The sequence below is a fragment of the Chanodichthys erythropterus genome, chromosome 22, assembly GCF_024489055.1.
Source record: "Chanodichthys erythropterus isolate Z2021 chromosome 22, ASM2448905v1, whole genome shotgun sequence".
Classification (NCBI taxonomy): domain Eukaryota; kingdom Metazoa; phylum Chordata; class Actinopteri; order Cypriniformes; family Xenocyprididae; genus Chanodichthys; species Chanodichthys erythropterus.
In genome coordinates this window covers 36,046,409-36,060,946 of record NC_090242.1, presented here as the reverse complement: position 1 = coordinate 36,060,946, position 14,538 = coordinate 36,046,409, and the positions used below count along the sequence as shown (strand labels likewise).

Genomic DNA, 14,538 nt, shown 5'->3' with positions numbered 1-14,538 from the left:
AATTGAAAACATGCTGAAATGTTTGGAAAAAAAAGTGTACTTTTGATGTTGTGGTGTTAGTTTTGAAAATGTACTCTTTGCTTGTGAAAATAAATAATATATTACATGAAAGATAAAGAAGAGGATAATATGATGTAAATGTGGATCGGCCTATGTAGATATACAATATAAATCATAAAGAAAAATATACAAGGAATAAAATTAGTTAATAATCATATTATAATAAAATGACAGTAATATTTAAGGTAATAATGTGTGCAGTGTGTTCAGCAGTAGGTGGTGCTAAAGAGGCGAATAGAAGAGCAGGTTTGTGATTTCTTGTCTTCCCTAGTGTAAAGTCATGCATGCTGGTGATAAAATGTCAAGCTGTTTACTAGAACTTTATGATGGGGGCAGATGTACAGTAATCTGATGATTATTCAGTTTGAAATTCCCCAGGTTTATTTTTATTTTTTTGTTAATCATGTGATTGTAGCCTACAGATAAAACAACATCCAGATTCAGACACATCAAAGACTCATCATGATCCGTGTGTGTGTGTGTGTGACTCATTATGATCCGTGTGTGTGTGACTCATTGGGTTTTTCTCAATTCTTGTGCATCCTCGTTTCCTTTCCTCGCGTCTTAGCTCCACCCTTTCAGGATGTGAGGGAAGGACGCAAGGAAGAGATGTGAGGATGGAGGAATCGAATCAAGTGAAATGATATATTCTCGCTCCCTTCAGCGTCACTTCAAAGCGTCATCAGCTGCAGTCGGGGGATCTACCCATATGTTGTTAAAGTTGATTATTTTAAAAAAAATATATATAATAAATATTAATAAAACAAGATGCCCCGTTGAAATATGTGAGATGTAAAGTTGCTGAAGTAAAGTACACATTTAAATTACTGTGTCAGATATGAAGGGGGAGGAGAATTTATACTTGTGTCAGGTTTCTTGTATCTGTGTATACAAGAAACCTGTGTATCCTCGCTCATAATTCCTCAGGAAGCCTCATCATTCCTCGTTCCTCACCCGGAAACCGATCAAGCACATCTCAATTCTCTAAGTGCACTGCGAGGAGTCTTCCCGAGGAGTTAAGAGCCAGGATACACATGTGCATCCTTTGCGGAAGTCTTTCTCGTCGAGAAACCTGACGCATACATAAATTCTCTCCCCCTTCATATCTGTCACAATAATTTAGATGTATGCTTTACTTTTACAGTTAAAAATAAACTTTATATCTTTATATCTATAATTTTTTTAAATAACCAAACCGTAACAACATATGGATCCCTTGACTGCAGCTGATGACGCTTTGAAGGGAACGAGAATATATAATTTCACTTGATTCAATTCCTTCATCCTCGCATCTCTTCCATGCGTCCTTCCCTCACATCCTGAAGGGGTGGAGCTAAGACGCGAGGAAAGGAAACGAGGATGCACAAATAAGAATTGAGAAGCACCCTTTGGCTCAAGTCACCTCTCGATGCATCCTCGATAAAATGGGCGGATCAAGAACACATCCGGGGATTTGAACTGTACTTGGATAGATGAGAACTTTGAATTGGAACAGTACTTGGGCAGCGACTGATGACATTTCACAAGTCCACAAAATCACAAGAACACATACTGAGAAACAGCTTTGCTCTTTGATGTAACCATGGCTGATGATCCAGTGAGTTATGGGTAATGTAGTCTGAGATGTATAGGATGGTGAGGCAGTAGTCTGGGGTGGATTGCCCTCTGGTGGCTATCAAGGGCATTCCAGCGGATGACAATAGGTGTATAATATTTTTATAATGTCTATAATAATGCTAAAATATAAGCAATATAAAATATACACTTTTTAATAAGTGATTGAATATTAAGAAATATGTTGCTGGCCAGGTAAAAGGAACTGCACCTGTCTGAAGAGAGAAAAAAAAACACTCAGAACATGAATACATACAGTAACACAAACATTTTACAATACTGATGCAATAAAATGCATGTATTCATGCTTTAACTAATGCACATATAATCATGTATTAATGTATGACTCACTAAACCATTAATTAATGATTACTGCATCAGCAACGAATAAAGGGTCTATATGATTAATAGATTAAGTAATATATGAATTGCTATTAATTAAATGTGTCATAATGTATTAGTTCCTTAATAACATATTTTATTAACTAAAAGTGTAAATTCATGTATTAATTATTGCAATGGATTGAAGCCATGTATTTCAACTTAAATTTGTCTGCTTTAATTAATCATTAGCTAATGATTCTTTTCAGTGTGTGTGTGTGTGTGTGTGTGTGTGTGTGATCAGTGAGTCTCACCTCATCTGTAAGTCTGTAACAGTAACATCAGAATGAAATTGTCTGGATCTTGAGAAACTAGACATTAAAAACACAAACATACAAACTTCTGATTATCTTTTCTATAAGTGGATAAAGTTCAGGATTGATTTGACACATTCAGACAGACAATGAAACTGAACAGCAAGTTGATAAAAAGATGGAACAGTGTTTTATGTTAAAAATCATACAGACTCACAGTTTGGTTTTCCACTATTGAAGCTGTTTCGTCTCACTCTCAGGATCTGTTTCTCTCCTGGATCAGGAGTTTGTATCTCGTCCTCTTTCTTTGCCATTTTCCTCTTTCTCTCTTGTCCTGATGTTTAATTCTCCTGCAGTTTGTGATGCTCCATAGATCTTCTGCCATGCATTAATTTCTCTTAAATTTTGTTTTTGCAGAATATCTGTTGCAAACAATTTAAAAGGTACAATTTAGATGTGACGTTTCAGATATGTTAATGGTTGTTTTGCAGATATACATTTCCGTTTTACTATACATACACTAACATCACTGTTCCCTTTCATGGGAACATCGACGCTGCGTAGTCGCTTTGGGAACGCCTCTGCGCGTTTTGTCTTGACGCACTCGTGAAATCGAACCAATAGTGTGACGGGACGTCAGTGCGGGTGACATCACGGACCAGGAAGCTATAAAGCACTCCTGAGAACAAAGAAGGCCAGCTTCTGTGTCTTCAGCAGCGCTCTGTGTTATCGTGTGTCTTATTTGGTGTTGTCTGTCATTTACATATACAGAAACGATCTCTTTTGTTTGAGAACAAGAGTATCAGTATTACACCACATATATATATAGTATATAAAAGACACTGTAATGGCGAGCAAACAGCATCAGACCGTGTGTTTCCCTACCTTCATTACTTCACGGGTGGGGATACACACGAGCTCCGTGTTGTTTGTCTGGGAGCGGAGCATGCCCAGGCGGCCCTCGAGGGGGTTGTTTGCGAGCATTGTAATATAAAACCTCTCCACTCCCGCCGGGCGCTCTCTGAGGAAGGTGCCGCGGTTCGCGTTCTTCGTGGTCGGGTCCCGCGCATCTGCCGAGGCAGAGCGGCGGCTCAGATCATGGAGTTCGCAGATGAATTTGGCAGAGGGGTTAGAGACGGGCGCTGCCCTTTCTCTGCCCTTACCTGCCAGTTTCAGTGCCGTCTCCCAGGTGGAAGCACGCTCTGCGGTTTCTTCCCCCGGGTTGAGGCACCGGTACTTCACATGTCCAGCTCTGAGGAGGTGGATATTGTGATATTGATTTGAGGACTCGCCACCTCACACACATATCGTGTTTCAAAATCACACGTTTATTCTAACGTCAAAAACAAATCAGTTGTGTTTGAAAGCCATGATTATTTTGTTTAATATTCAGACCGTGAAATACTTGTCTGATTATTTTCTCGATTTAACTGAGAAGTTAAATATCTTTCTGAATTTGTCAACTTACAAATATTGAAGATATATTTGTATATATAAAGAAAGTGAACAGCAGTTTGAGTTGCGTTCCTTCCAGTGCTATACAAAGCGAGTAAGGATGCACACAATGTTTTGTTTGCTGAGAGTGGAGCATGCACGTCAGTTCACAGCTGACAGTGTTCATTCATAAAAATGTCCCGAAGTGTAAAGAGAAGTATGCACTAGCGAGAGTTTTTAGCTCCACTCCTGTTGGCTTTATTCTCGAGGGAATAAAAGTCTAACGCAAGGCTCTGATCTCGCGTTTGCCGAGGCTGCGCATAGATATCGTGCCCGTAATATATTTTATATATATGTTTGTTTATATATATATATATATATATATATATATGTATATGTTTATATATATTTGGAGGGAACTGAGTAGACGGGAGTTCCCTTTCTCTCTTTCCCTATAATATTGCAAACTATTTCGAGCTATAATTCTTTTTGTATTCTAATATATTCAGCCTGTCATTTTTGACTGTTTGTTTTTGGCTGCATTTAATTTGAGAATTAAATGAAATATTGAATACATTAAATTCTGAGGAATTTAAAAAGAAAAGAGGCCAGTCTGCCAACCCTGCCACCTCGTGTGCTTCAGGGCGCAGCGGTTTCCAGTGATCCTCCAAGGAAAGGAGGGTCATAGAGTGGTCAGTTCAGTTGTTACCTGCCGGTTCGCCATTTCAGGGCACTGGTCTGACCGTTCATTCAAAAAAAAAAAAAAAAAGTGTCGCCACCCGTGCTCCCCCGCAGAAAGCTTGGGGACCAGGCAGGCAACACAGCTGAAGTCTTTGTGGAATCTGCGGACTGTTATTATCACCAAGAAGGCTTCGAAAAGGTCCTGACGCCAGTGGCATGGGACAATCGAGGGTAGCCCCCTTCCGAAGAGGGTTCTTTACCACACTATATGGTATCCGCCCCTCCTCGGTGCCCTCAGGGGGCCGTTCTGCCAACCCTGCCACCTCGTGTGCTTCAGGGCGCAGCAGTCTCCACTGACCCTCTGAGGAGGGCCGGTCAACATTTGATTCGGTTGTTCCCTGCCGGTTCGCCGCTTCAGGGCGCTGAGTCAAATGCTCAAAAAAAAAAAAAAAGAAAGAAACTCCAGAGGCCAGTCTTGAGAGACTGGTTCCCTTAGTAGATTTCTGGTAGATGGAAACTTCCAAGTATTTCTCAATGGGTACTGCTCACAATAGAAAAGGGTTACAGAATTCGGGTCTCGCCCGCCCCAATTTAACAGGGTCTTCCCTATAGTGGTGGACCCCTTGCAGTCTCTGGTATTGGAACACATAGTTCTGACGCTCTCGCAAAAAGGAGCTATAGAAGGGGTTTCTCCTCCCAGCAAGCTGTCAGGGTTTTACAGTCTGTACTTCGTTCCAAAGAGGGTTGTAGGATACTTTCTTGTATCCATCCATCCTCAGCACAGGAGGTTTCTCAGATTTGCTTTCGGGGGCGAAACTTATCAATACAGGGTTCTTCCTTTCTGCCTAGCTCTTTCACCCCACACCTTCACAAAATGCGTGGATGCAGCCCTGGCTCCTCTGAGACTCCAGGGCATTCGCGTGGTGAATTATATCAGCAATTGGTTGAATTTAGCTCAGTTTGAGCATATAGCAGTCCAACATCGAGATGTTGTTCTGTCTCACATCAGAAGGCTAGGGCTGGAATTAATGCCAAGAAGAGTGTGCTTCTTCCAGCTTAAACTACCAACTATCTAAAAGGGGTAGTCTGGGATTCCATCACAATGCAGGCACGTCTGTCTACTGCTCTGATGCGTTCCATTCTCTCGGCCGTGAATGGGGTGAAATTAGGCCAGTCACACACTGCAAAAAAGTTTCAGAGACTGTTGGGTCTTACGGCAGCTGCGTCCAACGTGATACCTTTTGGCCTGCTGCACATGAGACCCTTACAGTGGTGGCTTAGGACCAAGGGGTTTTCTCAGAGAAGAAATCCTTTTCGCATGATTAAGGTCACGCGGCGATGCCTTCGTGCCTTAGTCATGTGGAAGAAGCCTTGGTTCCTGTCCCAGGGACCTGTGTTGGGGGCTCCTTGTCGTCGTGTAATGCTAACGACAGATGCTTCCCTCACAGGCTGGGAGGCGATCATGTGTGGTCGCTTGGCTCAGGGTCTTTGGGAGGACCATCTACTTTCCTGGCACATAAATCATCTGGAAATGATGGCGGTATATTGAGTACTCAATACTTCCTCCCAGACCCAAGGGTCGCCACTATGTGTTGGTTCGCACTGACAACATGTCAGTGGTCTCTCATATCAACCATCAGGGGGTCTGAGGCCTTGCCAGTTGTGCAGATTAGCCCATCAGATCCTCTTGTTGGCCCTGGGGAAGCTCCTCTCCCTGAGAGCAGCACTTATCCCGGGGCATCAAAATGTGGGGGCAGACATCCTGTTGAGGCAGGGGCTGAGGCCCGGGGAATGGAGTCTCCACCCTGAGGTGGTGGAGCTCATTTGAGAACTTTGGTCGTGCAGAAATTGACCTATTTGCTTCGAAAGAACATCTCTTTGCCCACTGTGGTGCTCTCTGACTAATCCACCCCTCTGGGGTTGGATGCCATGGTGCAGACGTGGCAGAGGTTACGTCTGTACACACTATTTCCCTGATCGCTCTGTTCCCAGGAGTTCTGGAGAGGGTTTGCCTAGAGATGGTCTATCTAATACTGATAGCCCCATTCCGGCCAACCCGAGTTTGATTTGTAGACCTAGTGTCTCTTCTACACTGCTCCCCCATGGAGATCCCTATCAGACAGAACTTTCTGTCTCAAGCGGGCGGCATGATAATTTACCCCCGCCTGGAGTTGTGGAAACTCTGAGCCTGGCCTCTGAGGGGGCTAGGCTCATAGAATCCGGTCTCCCAACTGAGGTTGTCGAGACTATACTCCACTCCAGAGCTCCTTCCACGAGAAAGCTATACAGACAAATAAATGGAAGTTGTTTTCTACTTGCTGTAGACAACGTCAGCTGGACCTGTTCCACTCTTCTATCAGTCTTGTGCTGCAATTTCACAAAGTATAAAACTTGGATGGTTTATCTCCTTCTACCTTGAAGGTTTATATAGTGGCTATTTCCACTTATCATGCTTTGTTGGGGGACTCTTCTGTGGAAGAGACTCCCCATTTATACGCTTTCTCTGTGGTACCCAGAGGCTGAGGCCTTCTGTGCGTACAAAACTCCGGTCTGGGACTGGGCTATTGTGTTGGAAGGGTTAGCTGAGGCTCCCTTTGAACCATTAGAGGAGGTGTCTGGAAGATTCCTCTCTCTTAAAACTGTCCACCTATTGGCAATATCATCTCTCAAAAGAATTGGAGATCTTCAAGCACTTTCGGTTGCTCCCTCATGTTTGGAATTTGCGCCTGGTATGTTCAGGGCTTTCCTTCATCTTAGACCTGGTTATAAATCCAAGGTCCCCACCAACGTCCCAGGACCGATTGTACTGCAGGACTTTTGTCCTCCTCCTTTGATTAATCCGGATCAGGAAGAATGAGCAAGTGGGTGGTTGAGGCCATCTCTCTTGCCTATGAGTCATACGGGCAGCCTTCACCTTTGGCTGTCCGGGCACACTCTACTAGGGGTATGGCTGCCTCAAAGGCTTTGATCTCGGGGGTTCCCATTAATGAGATATGTGATGCGGCTGGGTGGTCATCTCAGCATACCTTCATTAGGTTATATAACCTTAATTTGGGCTCCACTCCAGGGTCCTCGGTGCTCTAGTCGTAAGATAACAGACAGGCACTTGTTGGGATAGCGTTCCCAAAGCAACTACGCAGCGTCGATGTTCCCATGAAAGGGAACGTCTCGGGTTATGTCTTTAACCCTGGTTCCCTGAATAAGGGAACGAGACGCTGCGTAGCTTAGCCATACTCCCTGCACGCCTGTGAGAGTCTGCTTCATCCATATCAGAAGCTGGCGTTCTTTGTTCTCAGGAGTGCTTTATAGCTTCCTGGTCCGTGACGTCACCCGCACTGACGTCCCGTCACACTATTGGTTCGATTTCACGAGTGCTTCAAGACAAAACGCGCAGAGGCGTTCCCAAAGCGACTACGCAGCGTCTCGTTCCCTTATTCAGGGAACCAGGGTTACAGACGTAACCCGAGACGTTTTTATTTGTGTGTGTGTGTGTGTGATTAACATTTTTATTGATTTTCAGGCACTTTTCAGAATACAACATAATGCAACTGTATAAAATCAAAATTTTTACCCCAATATCAAGAACACAAGAAATCCCTACAGGATTACTACAGCTTGAGGACACAACTTGTCTATACAATTCAATACAATAAGTATAACTTCCAGCATATATTGGTGAGAAAAGGGGAATAATAATAAAAACTGTTTTTATTTTTAATATATATAAATATGTTTTAAAGTTCAAGATAAGTGTTGTAATTACCAGTGATGAGCTGTTTTTTAGAAGAGTTAAAATAGTTTTGAATGAAGTGTTTGCTTTTGAAAGAGATATGTGATGTGTGTTTGTGTTTTATGGTTTTAATTTATACCATTTTGATATCATATAATTTATATTATGATCACATTATGATATATATTATATTATAATGGCCAGGGATGGCCTTTAATCTCATGATGATTTAAGCAATAGTTTGGAAGAAGAAATGTTGGAGAAAAGCAGAAGGAATCAGGATGTAGCACGTTGGAACCAGAATGTAGACAGAAGTTGGGAGCACTATTTTGCTGGAAGAATAGAAATGGAGATGCACATTCTTTTTTTTTTTTTTTGTGCTACATTGCACTTAGACTAGTTAAGTTTATTCTTTAAAACACATAACTGCTTTACTGTAAGTGATGCATGACACACTTAGGTTTAATGTACATGCTATGCATTCTAGACCATGTGTCTTGTGTGTCTTCAAGCTCCAGCGAGCGACTGCTCCACGGCCCCGGTCCACCCATGCTCCACAGTCCAAGTCCGGCCATGCTCCATGGCTCCATTGTCCATATGTCACGTTTGGTTTTTGGTTTTGTTCATGTTCTTGTTTTGTTGTTCTTTTATTTTGAAATTTAGTTACGTTTTTTGTTTGCCTTGTTTTTCCTTGATCCTCATGTTATCTGGGGCACGTGTAGCTCAAACCGGTGCGCAACGTTTTGCTATGGTTTCTGGGTTAAATGATATGTTTCCGGGAAATGGTGTACAACAGGTTTGAGATACGTTTTCTCTTGTTTGGTAGGTGTGTCAAAAATGACAGCCCAATCAGCATCAACATGTACGTAAACCACGTGGTATTAAAGAAACAGCTCATAAAATGTAATTAACATCAAAATAAATTCACAAGAGCAAGTATATTGTTTGCACATGTTTATTTACATTAATGGCAAAATAACTTAAATAATAAGAGCACAAGCACAGATCTGGAACTTCTTTAAGTCTGTCTACATATCATTTAGTAAATACAATGTCTTCTGGTCCATATCCTTTCCTGGGCTAGACACTGATTAATGTAACATAAAATTACTTATATGTTTTGTATTATTATTATTGTATTGTGGAGTGAAACTTTCATAAACATAAACACAACATAAAAACAACACTTTTGTGTTTAATGTTTTGTTATAATGCAATTTAATTCAGTGTTTCCAGAAACACTTGGATTTAAAGGTCCCATTTTTTGTGGTTTTTTGAAGCTTTGATTGTGTTTATAGTGTGCAATATAACATGTGTTCATGTTTCTCGTGTAAAAAAACACAGTATTTTTCACATAATTGACTTCTCTGTATACCGCTGTTTCCACTGTCATAAAAACAGGCTGATGACTTCCTTGTTCTATGAAGTCCCTCCTTCAGAAATACGTAACGAGTTCTGATTGTGCCAGCGGTTCCTGTGTTGTGATTCGACAGCAGCTTAGCGCTCCTTGCCCGGAAAAGTCACGCCTCTTACCATAACGTGTGCTGCACATAGTTTTATATGTGGATTATAATTTTCGGGAACCGAGTTAAACATAAATTGTAACCATTGAAGTACAGCATCCCTGGGAAGGCCAAACAAAGGTGATTGGACTGCGGGATGAAAATAACAGCGTTTCGACGACATGGCGACAAACACACTCTACAAACGCAACTCTTGTGTATTCCTGTGGGCGGAGGTTAGTCAAAAAACTGTTTTAGTGACGTCATTAAAGAAGGAAGTAGAGGGATGTAGTCCAAACTGGCCGTTCGATGTAGGCGACTTCTGTTAAATAAAATATCTCGCTTGCCATTGAACTTTGAGCTTTAAAATTTTACAGATTTTATTTATACTCTAACAACATCATTACACACTAACTAAAGTTTGAAACATGGGATCACGAAGAACGGGACCTTTAAGGGCTTATTGCCAGAGACAAATTTAATCTGACCATATCACACCTCTAACCAATGACAAATGCCATATGTATGCTTTTGCTGTTTGTTGTGCTATATGTTCTTTAAATCACAGGATCCCTGCTGCCAAAGTTCAAATCCTGTGTCTTGTCTCAAAAGAGGGGCAACCATGATTCTTGTGGAGGTGTGAAGTCTTTGATGGATGATAACTGTGCAACACCACCTGATGAGGATCTCTCACAGGGCTGAAAGGAGAACAAAGACTGAAGACTGACCAACTGCTAATGCAACAAGTCTGTACAAGAAGTCTGAAGATGACGTCTACACAACAAAAAAGCATGTCTTCATGGACTGTGCTATCTTTGGACTTCATGGGTGTGGCCAGTGATGCCAAGGGGGATTTGTAAGGTTGAAAATATCCAAAGATATTTTAAAATGAACGAAGATGTTTGCTTTGCTGTTTCAACCCCCTCTCTCTTTCTACAAGGGCCATTTGGAATTCCAAAAAGCAAAGAGGTGCTTATAGTGATCAAGCCCTAGGCCAAGATGTGTGTATATTTGAAGGTCTGCTAATTGTCACATCTTTAGTACAGTGGGGGAAGTTTTAATCTTCTGATTAGTCAGTTTGAATGTCTCAAATGTGGGTTTCAGTCACATGGTCAAGAAAGGGATAAAAGAAGATTGTTACTCTGTCTCTTTTCGTGGGGTCTCTTTTTCTCTGACTCTTTTCTCTGGCACTTTTTTCTGGTCTTTTTCTCTTCTCTTTTGTAAAGCTTCTCTCTCTTTTATCTATTCCTCAGGTAACATTCTACATGTAGCCCTCTCACCAATAAATATGGCTCAAAGAATTATATCTAGGGGAACTTCTAAATTAACAATAACCTGGTGAGAGGTACATTCTAAATTTACTATAGGCTAAAATGGCTTCTTCATGTCCTCCTCATCAGTCTCAACATGAACATAATCTCAAAACGGGAACTAAACGCCTACAGAAAGGGACAGAGAAGTGGTCATTTCATTTCATATGGATACTGTCAGAGGGAATTTCCACAGGACACGCCCTCCAGGAACACATCAGACGGCTGAACAATGATAAATGACCTTATGGCGGGTGAGATAAAAAGAATGGAATGCAATGAAAGAAAGGAAACTGAGGGCATTAAAACTAAACTAAATGTGTTAATTTAGTCTAGTTCAGTAAAGCAACTAAAATAAAATAAACTGTTGCTTTACCAAACAGCGCATCAAATTAAACTAAATCTAAACTATATTTTACTAAATTAAACTGGTTGTGCCATTTTAGGGTATAAATAAAGTAAAGTAAAGTAAACAAGATTAAACTAAATGGGCTGCTTTACTGTAGAGAATTCAACTACACTAAAATCTAAACTAGTTGTGCCATTTTATTGCGCAGGGTATTTAAATAAAATAAACTATTTGTGTTACTATACTGCAGATGTCATTAAACTAAACTAAACTGATGGAGCCGCTTTACTGCAGAGAGAATTGAACTAAACTGAAATAAAGGGAATAAAAGCTTCTGTTGGCTGATTACAGATTCAACACAAACATAAGAAAAACTAAGAGAAACACCAGCTTAGCAACTCATTATACAGCATTATGTCAAACCCGACATGCTTCACATCACAGTCAGTTTAACAATGTGTCAGTCAAAACCCTTCATAAACCTGATCCAGCTGTACACATGCCACTGGTCAAAGTGTGTGAAATTGTGTTAGTGGGGAAAGCACAAGAATAATGAAATGATTAAATGTGTCAGTAAAAACAGAATAAAATGAGAGAGCACTTACTAAAGTTCAGTCGTTTGTCCTCCAGTGTGCTATAGATGAAATGAAACAATTATAAAACATCCAGAGAGCTAGAGGAAGTGTTATTTATATAAGGCAACTAAGAGTGAAACCTCAGAGCAGTGGCATGTGGGGTGGGGGGGTTGGGGTCGCATTACGGTCACATGCCCTTTGCGGTCCCATTACAGTGCCAACGCGTTCCCATTTTCACCCCTGCTGGAGAACAGCCGAACATCATACATACATACATACATATATACTGTACATACATGCATACATAGGGTAGAGCAGGGACGATTTATCAATACCAGGTGGTGTTTTGTACAAATGTAGAACGGCTTCAGTATAATTTCACTTTGAACATAAATTGCACATTGTTACTTTCGAATCCGTCAGGTGAGTCAAAAGTAACAACAATACAAGATTTTATTTTTTTTTTTTTTTGAGCTAGTCTTGTTTTTATTAAATATACCTGACTATGACCTTGTTAATAAGTAACTGAAAACATACTTTGTCATTTATCTTTGCAAAATATTAAATTACATTTTCAATTTAAATTGAAATTTTCAGTTTCATCAAATGTTTCAAAAGTAACCTTGTTAAGTACAAACTTGAACCGTTTAGAATATGTTTTTGGGGCAATGTCAATTTATTTTATAAAACATTTTTTCAACGGTTTGATCAGTATGAAAATTAAATTAAATTAGCATAATATAAATTCTCAGCATAATGTAGCAGTAGTCATGTTTCCAATCCAGCAGTTTTTAATGCATGAAATCAAAATATTCATAAAACAACATCTGAATAGAAACACGGCAAATTCATAGGTGGATGTGGAAAAGCTAATGTATGACTAAAGCTAAATGTGACTAAGGTAAATGTAAACAGATTGAGTGAATAAATTGTGACATACAGAAATCAGCAACAGATGTGTCAAGAAACACCCTCTCATAAACATCTGGCTGAATCAGACCTCTGTCTTTCTGACCCTCACTCTTGGTATATTCTGCTAGTCAGGGACGTGCACAGACATTTTGGGGGGCAGGGGCTCAAATGGAAAAAAGGGCACTTCTCATAATTATTTATTTAAAAAAAATAATAAACCCTTAAATATATTAAGACAACTCTGACTTCCCTTACACTCATGCAATTGTTTTATACTCCACAGATTTCTACAAAATAATCATTTCACACAGAGACCACTTCTTTAGTATTCACTAGGTTTATCACAAGAGAAGTCAACAACAACTATTTTCAAGCTATATATTTAGAATAAATGACTGCACTGAGGAGAGGGACATAGTTTCACTAATAATTTAATTCAATAAATAATTTTAATTTTTTTTTTTTTTTTTTGGTGCTATTGGAATACTTCTTTCATGAAGTGGACAATTTTAAGATTGTGGTCCATTTTTGCTGCCATGTCTTTTACTCTAATGGAAAGAAAACTCAACCCTAACCCTACACATTTAGATGGTGTTTGTTTTAAGCCTATACCCTCCATCTGTTTGCATCTGTAGATTTATTCTAAATTAACCAAAATAAGCTAATCTGCATATTTAAACACATCAATAATTTGTTTTCCTGAACTGTTAATGCTTAATGCTTAATGCACTATATATTATAACAAATGCCAAAAGCGTGCTGATTGTTGTTGTTAGACAGCACAGCACGATCAAATCCACGATCAAAGCCAACCATGATTAAAAATATATTATTAGATAAATAATAATATTCAGCCACTTCTTTGTGATAGAAATGCAACAGCCACTGTAATTTCTTCAACAATATGTGGACATCAAACATGCAAAGACAGAGCGAGGGTTTAAATTTTTATCCATGTATTATCATGTGTAAGCGTAGATTTAAGAATAGCATTATGTAGCTAATGCTGTATTATGATTTTTAAATAGTTTTAATAAACCATGCATCCTTAGAAAACTGTCTAATAATGCGGTTCATGGATGTGCGTCCATGGAATGATCCTCTTCTGGTATTGACAGCCCAGATATCTTCACCATGGTTCAAAATGCAATGCATAGCACAGTAAAATAATTGAAATTATAATATAACATGAATTAGTATCAAATCAGGCAGATGCGTTGATGGTGGTCAAACTATTAATGCAGCGTTACATGTATAAATAACCATAAATTGCCAAAACTTTCAGGTTTGTGAACATAGGCTTGCCTACCTGAAAGAAATGCACGGGATGCATCCATCTAGGGCTTTTTTCTTTTTCGCTTCTCATCGCCAGACAGCAGTTGCATTTTCGCGGGAATAGTTGTCACAAGTTTTCACCCAGCAGCAAACTCGAGGTGAGGTGGAGCGGGGCGCGCGAGCGTAAGTGCGGGCATGAATGGCGCGTCGCGGAGTGAGGGCATCTGAACTCGATAAAACCGACCTGATATAGTATTTTTTTTATTTGTTTTATTCAGTAAATATATTTGTTTGACAGGGAAGCTGTGCGCAACCAGGAATATATATTAATTTATTTAAAAAAAAAAAAAGCACCCTAGAAAAAAGGGCACTTTCTCTCGAGAAAGAAAAAGGGCAGGTGCTCAAGCCCCTTTTTTGTCTATGTGTGCACGTGCCTGCTGCTAGTATAATACGACAAACAT

The 14,538-nt window shown here is 40.0% G+C and overlaps 1 long non-coding RNA gene across 1 annotated transcript; it reads right to left on the bottom strand.

The window, feature by feature from the left end:
* Window positions 1–691: 691 nt before the first annotated feature.
* On the bottom strand, window positions 692–12,009 carry LOC137012849 (uncharacterized). Its single transcript, XR_010893622.1, has 4 exons — window positions 11,921–12,009; window positions 2,527–2,731; window positions 2,310–2,366; window positions 692–1,889 (listed from the first exon to the last, which is right to left on the bottom strand). It is a non-coding gene; the product is annotated as an uncharacterized lncRNA (long non-coding RNA).
* Between the last annotated feature and the right edge of the window lie 2,529 nt (window positions 12,010–14,538).